We start from the raw sequence: 14,437 nt of genomic DNA on the forward strand, positions 1-14,437 counted from the left end.
TTTAGAATGTTTGTTTTGTAAACATTGGGTGTTTTCAAGATGACATCTTGATCTTCACAGCTGATCCTTACCAACATGATGTATGTGTGAAGAAAATGCTCGGTATACTGAAGTGTGAAGAAAGAGAAGTGTAGATTTAAAGTGTAAGAAGTATAATATTTGGGTCATGTTCTACATTACATGGTATCAGGCCGAAAACAAGTTTGGTTGATGTATTAGGAGCACCAGCTCCTCATGATAAACGCTTAGGGTGTTTCTAGGACTTGCTGAATATTACTTCACATTTATGGAGAGTTTTGCAACTGTAAGTGCTCCTTTAAAGAGTTATTAAGGAAGAATGCCTCTTTCCAGTGGACACAAACACACCCAAAATTAGGGTACTTCAAGATTGAGCATGTTTGATCCATGTAGGAGAACGTTGTTGATGACGGATTTGAGGGCTGTAGGGTTAGGGGCAGTTCCCACACAGGTGAGAGGTGGTTGTGAAGTAGTGATCACATTTGCTTCAAGAGCCTTACAAGGAGCAGAGAAGAATGAACCGACTGTAGTATGTGAGGCCCGGGTGTGTTATTGGGCAGTGGACCTTTTCAAGTTTTTCTTGTGGGGTGTGCCGTTTGTAATAAACACTGTTCACAAGCCTCTGGTTCATGCACTGGGAGGTAAGAATGTGTGTGTGTCACCCACAATACATTTTTGGGCCTTAGTCTTACAGGAATACAATTTCTCTGTTGTGTATACAGCATAGCTGAGGAATGTAGTAGCAGACTATCTGTCGAGACTCCCCATGGAAAGATGTATTGCCGGTGGAGCAATGGGCGATGGTAGCACAAGTAACAAAAGGTGGTGTTTTAGAATTGGCAATAGAGGGAGTGCTGCGAATGCGGAGATTAATACAATGCGTCAGCTGTTGGAAGAACGGTGGCCTAAGAGTTTGCCAGGTATGAGTACACAGTTCAACCAGGTTCTGAATGAACTATGGGTGGAAGGTGATTTATTCTGCACAGAGGGGAGAGCATTGTTCCGCCTAAGGGCTTGAGGTTGGTCATTTTGGAAATAGCCCATAAAGGTCATTTGGGGAGGAACATGACCAAGAGAACCATCAGGGAAACATTTTGGTGGCCTAATATGGATACTGATGTGGAGCGTATGATAGTTTATTGTTTTCTGTGTACGTCTATTAAGTACTTACTTCACCCTGTGCCTTCTGCTCCTCTTCTGCCAGGCAGGCACTGGCAGCCGCACTGGATGTGCTGTTATATGGTGTCCGTAGTGCGTAGAGCCGCAGAACCGAATCCTTTACTCCTGCTCCAACAGACGCCCAGAGGCGAACCGAGCCTGGAGATCTGGATTCCCCAGCGCAACAAGTGAGTCGATCTGAGAAGTTGCCTGCATCTGGGACCTGACCAAGATAGCCACCGTGATGGAACGAACCTTCCCCATTCAAGATGGCCTCTGGGGACGTTCTCACCAAAAGTGCAATCCGCATTACTTTTATCCCTGAGAGTATAAAAGTGCCATCCAGACACACTTCTTGTCTTGCAAACATTTTATCCAGAGATGCCATGCTGACCTTATTTTATTTAAATAATTAGTATTTTTTCTTGTTTTTTGTTTTTGATACTGTTACAATTGCGGTTAGGGACAGACCACTCGTTAGACTTGTAACTCAGAACTTGCTTTATTTTTTTAGTCTAAGTAATATTTTCAATAGTTTAATCATATGTTGTAAAAACAGAAGAAGATAGTTTACTGGGGAGTCTTTGGCTCTGTTCGGGTATGATCTTTCTCTTTTCACTTATTCATACATAGAAACAACTTGGTAGCGGACTGGCAGTCTGTATACAGCCTTATAATAGTTCAGTACCGTACTTCAGGAGGTAAAGGGACCTGGGATCTATTGCTTTTCTGCCTGCTTGTCACCTCTCTTTGTTTGGTATAGTTCATTTTTATCGTGTTATACCCCAAAGTCTTGGTTCTTGCTCCCAGCCCCTACTTCTTGCCTCACATTCGTATGGCTTTCAGTCTAATAGTGTTCCATTAATCCCTCCGTCTCGTTATAGCTTGTCACTACTTCCAGCTTTCTTAAAACTTTATATGCTCTTCACGTAGCACTTCTCTTTCTGCCCAGGCAACTATTATATATGAGCTTTGGAACTGCTCACCTGCTTCACTTCTCGTGTTCTCGTTATTCGTGGCTTTGCCTCGACTCATAGCCTCTCCGGCCCCCTCTGACGCATAGCCGCCAGCGTAGATCAGCAGCTTTGCCTTCTGCGACCTTCTCGCAATTGATAGGCTGTGCCGGTCGGGCCCCCTTTTCTGTTCGGCCGACACTCTAGGAAGCGATCAGGCGTGCCTCCTCCTCCAGGAAGGAGGGGGCTAGGAGCAGCTTCGCGATCACAGCCGCAGCTGTCTCTGTAAGATGCTGAAGCTTCTCCACATCAGCTGCGTTGCTGTAACGCTTACCTGAATTCTGCGGGAACACCACAAGGACTCTTCTTAGAGAGCGACGTTGCTTCTAATTAGAGGCCTCCCTACTGCAATGGAATTCCTGTTAAAACACAGAAGGCTCCTCTTAGAACAAGGATTCAAATTTTTTCAGGGGAAAACAATGGGCACTGACTCAATGTGAGAATATATGATAAACGTTCTTCCTATTTACCTTATGCTTTTTTATGGTGAGCTCTCCTTCCTGCATCTGTGCAGGGGCGCTTGTTCTGAAGAATGGGCAATGAAGTAACTAAGGGTTTGTGTGTGGTAGTGATGGTGAATAATGGAACGGGCACAAGGAATACTGAAACTACTGTGGAGAGGAGTGGAGGGTAAACTAGAGTAGTAAGATAAAATGGTAATCTACCCTGAGGACAAGTAAAATAGGAACCCCAACAATAATGAAGCGCCACCTAGTACTACACAGGTCACAAACAATACCCCGAAGAAAATGCCTAATTTTAGGTAAATGCCACTTGACAATATGAAAAAGGTTAGAAAGCAGAACCTTATTTCTCTCTATACCCAATATTCCTGAATGAATTCTATACGGAGGAATGCTACAAATACTTCTGAGAGAAGTTTCAGGAATCTGGTTGAGAGCGCTTAATGCATGTAACAGAGTTCAACAAACTGAGCTAAAAGACTACTCTGCAATGTTTGCGCACTCGTACTAACATCCCACCATACTGATACATAACCACCTCAGAGCGTAAAACAGTTTTGCTGGGCTGCCAAATGTACGAATATACTTGCTGTGAAATAAGTGTCGTGACTGAAATTAGCTCCGTATGCTGCTACCCACAGACCACCTCGAGCAATGCTGTGGCAATGATGACAGGAAACAGCTGACTGACAGAACTCCTGACCAAAACACTGAGAACTGAAATTCTCACTAGGACTTCTGAATTAAACTAACAAGAACGGGAAAAATACAACGACTTGGATACTGTGGAAAGAATATAGCTGCTAATCTCCTGACAGAGCGGACCTCGATAAGCGTTAACTGCCGAGGCAGAAAAGACGCAAAGCGCGGAGCACTCGAGGGGCGGGGCTTAAGTAGGGAAAGAGTGGAGATGACTAGACCTACACTGTAACCTCTGGGAATTAGGAGGCGGCCATGTTAGGAAGTCAGGAAGTGACGCCTCGCTTGCTTAATCATTATTGAGTCTGCCCTTAATCCAGGAATGATATGCCCTGGACCAGGTTTTCTTGCAATGGCAATTGGGAGTTTTGGCGGTGATCATGACAGTATTCCCCCCCAAAACCCCTCCTAAGTCGGAAACCCCCCTCTTTGGTTTGTGGGGGTTGTTTCGATGGAAGGTTTTTAACAGTCTTGGAGCGTGGATGTTCTCCAGGGGCTCCCAAGACCTATCCTGCGGACCATATCCTTTCCAGTCGACCAAATAGAATAACTTATTGCGAACCATCTTGGAGTCCAGAATGGCTTTGACTTCGAATTCAGGCTGGTCGTTTTCCACTTGCACTGGAGCAGGAGTCTCTTGAATACACGTGTCTGGGTTCACTGCTTTCAACAGAGATACATGAAAAATTGGGTGAATTTTCATATTCCTTGGAAGAGTTAACTTCAGAGCTACAGGGTTAATGACCTTTTCCACAGTGAAGGGTCCCAAAAAACGTGGAAGGAATTTCCAAGCTCCTCGCAATGCCAAATTCTTGGTGGCTAACCAAACAGAGTCTCCAACCTTGTATTCTGGGGAACTCCTTCTTTTGAGATCAGCAAATTTTTTCTGTGACTCTTTTGCTACTGACATTTGTTCTCTTGCTTTGATAATGCAGTGGCAATGTTGTCGTGCAGATTCTTTACCGCTGGCATTTCCAAGGATTCTGGTGGATCCAAAGCCGAAGTTCTTGGATGGTGGCCATTCAGGATGAAAAAAGGGGTCAATCCAGTGGAGGAGTGCACTGTATTATTGTAGGCATATTCAGCCACCCACAAAACGTCTAACCAGGTACCTTCATTTTGATGGAGAATGCATCTGAGGTATTGCTCCAGTGTTTGGTTTGTGCGCTCTCTTTGCCCATCAGTTTGTGGATGATGGCTAGTGGGCAACCGCACATCGGTCTGGGCTAATTCACAGCATTTTTTCCAAAATTTGGACACAAATTGACTTTCTCTATCGGAAACCACAACTGAAGGAAATCCATGTAATTTCACTATAGTTTCTAAAAATGTTCTCGCTAGAACCAGAGCTGAAGGGAGTCCCTTTAAGGCCACAAAATGTGCCATTGTGGAAAAAAGATCCACAACAACCAAAATGGTATCAAAACCCTCACATTTAGGTAAATCTGTGATAAAGTCCATGGACTGTGTGCGCCAGGGATTGCATGGCACACTCAATGGTTGGAGGAACCCAGCAGGCTTCTTCTTCTGTGATTTATTCTGTGCGCAGTTACCACAAGTTTGGATGAATAGTGCTACGTTTCAACGCCAAGTTGGCCACCAATAGAATCTTTTGATTTTTTCCATGGTTTTGGTGATTCCTGGATGACCTTACATGAGGGCACTGTGATAATTAGCAATTACTTGACCTTGCAACTTTTTTGTGGGCAAATACAGACGTCCTTGATGAAATGGCAGGCCATCTTGCACACTAGAATGTTCTTTGTCAGATTCCCACTTTTGCAGATCCGCCTTTGACATGCTGAGCTTGACTTCCTCTCTCAATTCTTCGAATGCTGAATCTGTGATGTCCACAACTCCCAACATTTTTTCTCCGGAAATGATTTCCACTGGGGGAGGGGCAACGTAAGCTTCTTCCCCTTTCCCAATTCGCGACAGGGCATCAGCCTTCCCATTTCGAATACCTGGTCGAAATGTAATGATGAAATCATATTCTGAAAAGAAAAGAGCCCACCTCAACTGTCTCGAAGATTGTGCCTTGGCGGACCGTAGATATTGTAGATTTCTGTGATCTGTGAATATGGTGACTGTGTGTCTTGCTCCCAGCAAATAATGCCTTCACTCCTTCAGGGCACTTTTGATGGCTAGCAACTCTTTGTCCGTAACAGTGTAATTCAATTCTGCTGGGGAGAATTTCTTGGACCAAAATGCGACCGGATGTAATTCTTGCGAATTGGGATTGCGCTGGGACAAAACCGCCCCCATGGCCACATTTGACGCATCGGTTTCAACCACAAATGGTAGAACTGGTCTTGGGTGTTGTAAAACCGGTGCTGCTGTACATTTCTCCTTTAACCTTTGAAAGGCCTCATCCGCCTCCTTAGTCCAATTAAAGGTTTTATTCTTTCGGAGCAAACAAGTGATAGGGTGAACTAGTTGCGAAAAGTCTGACACGAATCGCCGGTAGAAGTTTGCAAATCCCAGGAAGCTCTGAACTCCCTTAACCGAGGTGGGTGCAGGCCAGGTGAGAATTGCATCAACCTTTCTGTTATCCATTTTAACACCCTGCGATGACAAGATGAATCCCAAGAATTCTACCTCTGGAACATGGAATTGACATTTTTCCAACTTCACATATAGGGAATTTTCCTTAAGTATCTGTAGAACAGAGGTCACGTGTCTCATGTGTTCCAGAGGATTGGCAGAGAAGATGAGAATATCATCCACGTAGACCACCACACAGATGTCCAACAACTCCCTGAAAATGTCATTCATGAAAGACTGAAAGGCCGCCGGGGCGTTGCATAATCCGAAAGGCATCACTTGGTACTCGTAAAGCCCGTACCGCGTTCGAAAGGCCGTCTTCCATTCATCTCCTTGTTTGATGCGGATTAAGTGATAGGCCCCTCTCAAATCGAGCTTAGTGAAGATTTTCGCCTGTTTTACTTGGTCCAACAGTGTGGAAATGAGTGGAAGTGGGTATTGATTCTTTACAGTAATTAGATTCAAGGCTCGATAGTCTATACATGTTCTCAGGTCTCCTTTTTTGGGAACAAAGAAAAGCGGCGATGCTGCTGGAGATTTAGATGGCCTGATGAATCCATTGGCCAAGTATTTATCAAGGTACCTTCTCAGATGACCATTTTCTTTTTCTGTTAATGCGTAGATCCTACTGCAGGGTAGTGAAGCTCCAGGAACCAGATCTATTTGGCAATCATAGGACCTATGAGGGGGCAACACTACATCTTGCTTCTCCTCCTGGAAAACATCCTGAAATTTCCTGTATTCAGGGGGCAAGAACCCAATAGCGCCCAATGTGATTTCAGTAGTATGTGCAGGCGGTAGGGCTTCCACAGCACCTTCCACACTCGAACATGAGTGTTAGGCGAAAACCTGTGCAGTTCCCTCTGGGACCACTGCAAAAGATTTAGGACTACAGGTGTTGGCAGTAAACCCACTTGGTAGCAGTCTGTACCACACAGATTCACTTGGTAGCTGTGGCTGAGCAGTCAGACTTCCCTCAAGAAGAGTTAGGCAGTATGTGGAGCATACAAAATAGGGCAATTTGCACAGTAGAACAAGCAAACACGGAACAAGGCTTCGGTGTAAAGATATATAGTTATATATTTATAAAAACACATCTATGGAAAACACTCTGGCACTAATACGGCAAACAACTTCAATCACAATTACTATAAGTAAATCAATCCCCCTAACAATAGTTCGACAAGTCTAGGTTCAATGGCACCACTTATTTGCAGACAGAGGTGAATGCTTTAACCTAGATGGCACTCTAATATTCGTTAGGACGGGAGAGAAGAAAGGCAGGGTATGAAATCAACTCGGTACCAACACTTTTACGAACAAATGCAAGGCAAGTAAGGCAGGGACTACTGTAGATCGCAAAGTTCAGAGGACAGGCCCGCTCGGAGAGAGGCAAGGCGATATGTCCCAAAAAGTATCACAGTGGAAATGCACTTCGAGTCTTTGTCGCAAATTGTTATAGAAAGATTGGACCAGTTCAGAACAGAAAGTTAAGACGGCTTGGAGGCGACCCAATGGATAGGCGAGGATTAAGACACCTCACGCTAACCGACACAAGGGAAGCCAGGCGGATACGGTAGCTTGTTTGGGGAGAGACAGCTCCGGCGGGGGCAGTTGTTCCTGGTGGTGGATGCACGTCGGGGCATTGCCAAGAGAAGAGATGATCTTGTTGTCGAAGGAAAGTTGAAGATTGTTGCACCACCAGGGAAGAGACCAGCCGCAGAGTGCTCCATCACAAGGCACCACCTTTTGGTCGCGGTACAGGGGTTAGTGGCTATCCGGTTGCCGGGGTGCTCTGCACGGGCAATTCGACCACTACGTCCTGGAACAAAGAAAAAGCAAAGGGGACTGGTTGTTCCCACCAGTCAGGGGAAGAGACTCTCCGGCGGGGAGATCTCCTCTGTCATCGGAAAGTGGTGAGTCGGTTCAGCAGTGCTCCACCGGAGGTGTCGTCGTTGCAGGTCGGTTCAGCTTTACCCTCGTTGGATTCTTAGGTCCTGTGGCGACTTCTGATGATCCAGTCCCAAAAGCCCATTCATTCAGCCCAGCTGTCAATCAAAACACGCTAAGTGGTGAGCGGGGTGGCTCACCACTTGGGCCAATCACACCAGAGTGTAACTTGAGTTGGACAGGCAACTCAGTCCAGGGTGCCTAAACCCCCTCCCACACCCCTTGTGGTTACTCAGACAGAATGGCACCACTTTGGAGGGCCTCTGTGCAGAAGCCCGCCAAAAGTGGAACAAAGGGCTCAACCTTTGGTTTAGGAGTCACAGAGACGAACACAGACGCCATTTTAAAAACCGAGTTCTGGCAGAAAATACCACCCGGTTGTATGTTAGAGATTAACGAGAAAAAGTATTAACCTCCAACAATGGGAAGAATCCCATAGAGTTATATTCGGGGTCGAATATAACAAGTAGTTTCCATTGCCACCAGCCAAAACTCGACGAGGGGGGACGGGACAGTGCCCCCTCGAATAACAGACCCAGGAGTAATCGAATTACCCCTACTAGTATGTCCACAATAGGATGGTTTGTACTAGTTCTGTTAGTAAATTTAGGTCTAGTGAAGCCAATGGTGACTTTACATGCCCGAGGAGACAGTAGTCAGTCCCCGGGTATTGGGTCTATGGTGGGGATCCTCTAGGACGCCCCAGTGTTACGGCACGGAGGGTACGGTGTAACACACATAGAAAAACATATGAGACCCTATGGAGTAAAAGACCCCATAGCCCAAAGAACACATTGACATTCAAAGGAATTAACCACATTCATGTCCAAGAGTGGGAGAAAAGAGTCTCACTCTTGGCAGGATGGAAAAAAAACAAACTCCCGAAATCCAGCAAAGCTGCTGGGGGACTCACTACGTTAGGAAATTCAGCCTAAACAGAAAATTCTCCCTAACAATGAGTTCTCACAATCTGCCGCAAAGGTTAATGTTCTGGAACGCCAGTCAATGGTTGGGTTATGCTTCTCTAGCCAGGGTATTCCTAAAATTATTTGAAACTGGGGGGCTTGGATTAGGTCAAAGGAAATCCTCTCCTTGTGCCCTTCCTGACAAGTCATGACTAGATTGTTGAGGCACTGTGTAACCGGGCCTGACACTAATGGAGTGCCATCCACGCCGGAAACCTTCTCTGCCTTCAATTTCTCAGTTACAGAAAATCCCAATCTACTTGCCAGGTGAAGATCCATATAGTTGCCAAGAGTCCCACAGTCTATGTAAGCGTTCAATGCAAACCTTTTTGTGGGAATTTCTGAATCACATAGGATAATTGGGAACACAAAGTGTGAGGTCACAGAAACCTTCTCCACGCTCGACAAGCTGACCTCTACACTTGTCGAGCACTTGAGTTTTTCGACACCTGCTCCTTCTTATCTTGGTTAACTCCTCCCAATGGTTTTCTTGATGGTTTCACTGCACAATCCTTTAAAAAATGTCCGGCCTTCCCACAATATAGACACAACTGTTGTTGACGCCTCTTGTCCCTCTCCGCCTGCGAAATGGGGCCTCGTATTCCACCCAATTGCATGGGTTCAGGATGAGCATCGGCTCCAGGTCTTCCTGCAGGTTCCTTGGCACGAAAAAAATACGTCTTATTCTCAGGACGAGAGCGATCGGTTCTTCGATCCTGTAAGCGATGGTCCAATTGGAGTGTCAAGTCGATAAATTCAGAGATGCCCTCGGGCAGGTTTATAACCTGTGCCAAAACATCTTTTAACTCCGTTCTCAGGCCACGATAAAACAAGGTTGTTCTTTTCTCCATAGGCCAATTAGCTTCTGCAACCAACCTGTTAAAGGTTGCAACATATGCAAGTAATTCCTGATTGCCTTGTCGAAGCGATAGCAACTCATTATCCAAGGCCTGTGTTTGGAGTGATGAGCGGAGAGGTTTTCCATTTTTCGTTGGAATCCGTGGCAATTTCTCAACACGGGGTCATCTCTGTTGACTAAGGGAACGGACCAATCAGCAGCATAGCCACCCAGGTAAGATAAAACAAAGGCCACCTTAGATTGATCTGTGGGAAATACTCCTAGTTGGCACAGAAAATGCAATCTGCATTGGTTAAGAAACACCGCAAACTTCTTCGAATCTCCAGTGAAATGCTCCGGAGGCGCTAACGGAATATTTCCAGGTATTGAACAGGAATTGGAGCTGGAGTGGACGGTGAAGCCTGTGGGTTACTCATGGGGAGTGGAACCCATACTGCTTGGGTCTGTAAAAGTTGGCGAGCTAGTTCCTCAGTTCTATCTCTATTCGCCACTAATTCTCTTCGAAGAGCATTGGTCTCTGAGCGGGCTGCATGGACTTCAGCCCTTAATTCCCCCAATAGTTGCGTCAAGGTATCCACCTCAGGAGTTTCCATGGAGTTCAGGCAGAGTGTTTTCAGTATGGCTTTGCGTTCTGTAACGCTTACCTGAACTCTGCGGGAACACCACAAGGACTCTTCTTAGAGAGCGACGTTGCTTCTAATTAGAGGCCTCCTTACTGCAATGGAATTCCTGTTAAAACACAGAAGGCTCCTCTTAGAACAAGGATTCAAATTTTTTCAGGGGAAAACAATGGGCACTGACTCAATGTGAGAATATATGATAAACGTTCTTCCTATTTACCTTATGCTTTTTTATGGTGAGCTCTCCATCCTGCATCTGTGCAGGGGCGCTTGTTCTGGAGAATGGGCAATGAAGTAACTAAGGGTTTGTGTGTGGTAGTGATGGTGAATAATGGAACGGGCACAAGGAATACTGAAACTACTGTGGAGAGGAGTGGAGGGTAAACTTGAGTAGTAAGATAAAATGGTAATCTACCCTGAGGACACGTAAAATAGGAACCCCAACAATAATGAAGCGCCACCTAGTACTACACAGGTCACAAACAATACCCTGAAGAACATGCCCAATTTTAGGTAAATGCCACTTGACAATATGAAAAAGGTTAGAAAGCAGAACCCTATTTCTCTCTCTACCCAATATTCCTGAATGAATTCTATACGGAGGATAATGAGGAAGAATGCTACAAATACTTCTGAGAGAAGTTTCAGGAATCTGGTTGAGAGCGCTTAATGCATGTAACAGAGTTCAACAAACGGAGCTAAAAGACTACTCTGCAATGTTTGCGCGCTCGTACTAACATCCCACCATACTGATACATAACCACCTCAGAGCGTAAAACAGTTTTGCTGGGCTGCCAAATGTACGAATATACTTGCTGTGAAATAAGTGTTGTGACAAATTAGCTCCGTAAGCTGCTACGCACTTCACAGACCACCTGGAGCAATGCCGTGGCAACAATGACAGGAAACAGCTGACTGAAAGAACTCCAGACCAAAACACTGGAATTCTCACTAGGACTCCTGAATTAAACTAACAAGAACGGGAAAAATACAAGCACTTGAATACTGTGGAAAGAATATAGCTGCTAATCTCCTGACAGAGCGGACCGCGATAAGCGTTAACTGCCGAGGCAGAAAAGACGCAAAGCGCGGAGCACTCGAGGGGCGGGGCTTAAGTAGGGAAAGAGTGGAGATGACTAGACCTACACTGTAACCTCTGGGAATTAGGAGGCGGCCATGTTAGAAAGTCAGGAAGTGACGCCTCGCTTGCTTAATCATTATTGAGTCTGCCCTTAATCCAGGAATGATATGCCCTGGACCAGGTTTTCTTGGAAAGGCAATTGGGAGTTTTGGCGGTGATCATGACAGTTGCGCTTTATCTCTCACGCTACCTTCATCAAACAATAACGTTTTATCTCGGCCATAAACACGACCAACAGGAACCTTCATATACGCACAACAGGTGCACTTCTTGGCTTCTCTCTGACAGTCTCAACTTCATTAATAGGCCCACTCATAGGCACCTTCCTCCTCATGAGACTCGGACTCCGGTCCCTTTTTTTTTTTAAAAAAGACAAAGTCCAGTATTAGAAAAAAGCACCTCCCATGGACAAGGCATTGTCTCTCATTGGTTCATACAAGTGTCCTTCAGGAGACATCAGATCCACCCTTCATGACATCACTCCAGAGAGATCTGCTTTGATGATCAACAAAAGGGGACTTGATTTGGCTCTGATTTCCCTTCTCCTCTTTCACCTTATCACAGATACCCTATGTTATCTTGTGTGACTCCAACACATGATTATCAGCAGGGACTTCATGGTTACAGCCCAGGCTACAAATGTTCAGGTATAACTCTTAAGGTGGTTTTTACTTTCAAGGGGCATAGGACACATACCCGATTCCTTTCACTGTCTCACCCATATACAGCTCCTGGTCCCGGTTGTCAAGCACCCATCGAGAGGTGATCTACCTAGCCGCCTTCACCCCAGACATGGTTGGTTAAGTGTGCTGTTGTTACTGGCCAGTCCTCGTTTGTCGAAGTGGTGGTTTTTGGGCAATCTCTTTTGTGGTTCCCAGAGAAGACCAAGTTCCAATACGACGACTTATAGATGGTAAGCCTGGTTTTGACAAGGTCAAGTGGCAAATCGGATGTTACAGTTGCGTCCCCTGTGTGCCCTGTAAAAATACCAGTGCAGCCATGGGAGCAAATATCATTGGCTATTATAGGTCCTTTACCAAGGTGTTACCAGGGGAAGAGGTGTTCATGTTTGTTCTGATGGATTACCATAGCAAGTGGCTGTGTGTGGAATATTAGGATGATATGACTGCCAAGTGTGTGGTAGAATTCTTGGACAAAGTTTTCAGAGTACGGGATTTCCCTCAGTAGTATTGACTCACAACGGAGTGCAGTGCCAGTCGAATGTGTTTGCTGATTGCCTAAGCAGTGCAGAGGTGAGGCATGAATCAGCGGCTCTGTACTGTCCCAGGCAGAATGGAATGGTGGAGAGGTTTAATCGCGCTGTCAAGGGGACGCTTAAGCTAGTTTTAATGTCAAAGTTAGATATTATAACTGCGGTGAGAGATATGGTATGGGCGTATAGAACAATGCCACATTCTACCACTGGTGTGTCGCCCATCGTGTCATTAAGGGGAAGCAAACCAGTGAGTGAGTTAGCACCAGAGTGGTTAGGTATCCCAGGTCCTGTTAAAGTAGAAAGAGTAGGGCTGAAAAGTGCCAGGAGAAGTGCAAAAAGTGGTTTGAGGAGAAGAAGCAGGTATACGGAGAGCTGTTTCGAGTGGGTGACAATGTTCGTGTTAGGAATGCAAGATTGAGAGGGAGGGGAGTTCCATATTTTTCAGCTCCCAAGAGAATTATGAGGACTATTGGATCTGTGGCGTTATTGGGCAGTTGGTTAAATGCCATGAAGGGCAGTGGAGAACTTGTGATGTAAGGCAAAGTATGGAGAGTGTTTTAGGTGATGGTGATGTTGAGGTTGAAGACAATGTAAGTGGTGTGATTAGATCTTGCATGGGAGAATGTCCCGCAGGGAATTCCAGTGAGGTGTGTGATGCGAGGAGTTTGTGACCCCTGGAGTGAATGAAGGGCTTGGGGCTGTACCAAGAGAATAGGCAGAGCATCAGGGTTCTGTGTCCAGAGCAGATAGATGCAGAGAGAAGGTCGGATTTAACTTTGGAAAGGGAGCCTGGAAGTAAACAGCAGGTTGGTGGAGGACTAAGAAGAGGTGCAAGGATGCGGAGAGTTCCCTCTAATTTAAAAGAATTGGTATGAGCTTGTCTAAGGGCGAAGGTGTGTTGTCTAGCAGTTCAACGCGCGACCTGCGCTGTTTGCCCTGTGCAGGCATCGGTCTCCCCGTGTGGCATGGCGCGCAGTGTGGGTTTCAAACCGCCTGTGGTTGACGTGGTGGATTGAGATCGATGGCTGTGGAAGGGCACCTTGAGCGGGTTGGATGCGGCACAGCTATTTGAAGAGAACACGAATAAAGAAGTGTTAAACTTACCTCCCTTGTCGGTGCATCTATCTGCTCTTTCCCCACAACCATAGTCTTTTCACTATGTCTATTTGAAATATGATGTGTGCATACATTCCTGTTTGTCTACCATACATTCAAACATGGCCAATTCCAGTTGGGAGGTGTTTGCCTGTTGTCCTGGATTTAGAATGGGAAAAGAAGAAAAACAATTGCTAAAAGTCAAAGATCAGGACTGAACAAGTATGTCCCAAATGAAATGGGGCATGGTGGCATGTATATGGCACAGAAACTGTTTCCGTATGTGATTGTGGGCTTTAATGCAGACTGTAGCTGCTGATTGCAAGAGAAGCCAGCTGCTAAAGTGCCTTAACTGACCAATGCATGCTGTGGCAAATGGCATTCAAGCCGGTTATGCACCAAGGAAGAGCAATATCATGCCAGAGAGAGCAAAAGAGAGGGGTGACTTACCAGTTGAGGTGACGGAGTGATAGGCCGCTCCTGGGTCACAGAGGAAGCTGCAGTGATGCCAGCTGAACGACAAAGCCCCCTGGAAGTGGAGGAAGAGTGGAAAAGCTCAACAGAGATGGCTACATACCTGAAGTGATTGTTTATTTGTATAGTGCCTATACACAATGTGTTTCAAAGCGCTTGAGGGAAGGGAGGGAACAAGGGAGAAATACAGTGACATTCTTACAAGTCCTTGAAACATTCGG

The 14,437-nt window shown here is 45.7% G+C and overlaps 1 protein-coding gene across 4 annotated transcripts in view; it reads right to left on the reverse strand.

Moving 5' to 3' along the window:
- The window catches only part of LOC138492584 (E3 SUMO-protein ligase ZBED1-like), a 417,476-nt gene that overhangs the window by 215,637 nt on the left and 187,402 nt on the right, over nucleotides 1-14,437 (reverse strand). For all 4 annotated transcript variants that reach the window (XR_011276226.1, XR_011276227.1, XM_069619858.1 and 1 more), the window contains one exon: nucleotides 14,193-14,271. The gene's annotated coding sequence lies outside the window, so the exon portion shown is untranslated. The remainder of the gene's footprint in view (nucleotides 1-14,192; nucleotides 14,272-14,437) is intronic.

This window comes from Ambystoma mexicanum, chromosome 10, assembly GCF_040938575.1.
Source record: "Ambystoma mexicanum isolate Mex_15411 chromosome 10, UKY_AmexF1_1, whole genome shotgun sequence".
Lineage (NCBI taxonomy): Eukaryota > Metazoa > Chordata > Amphibia > Caudata > Ambystomatidae > Ambystoma > Ambystoma mexicanum.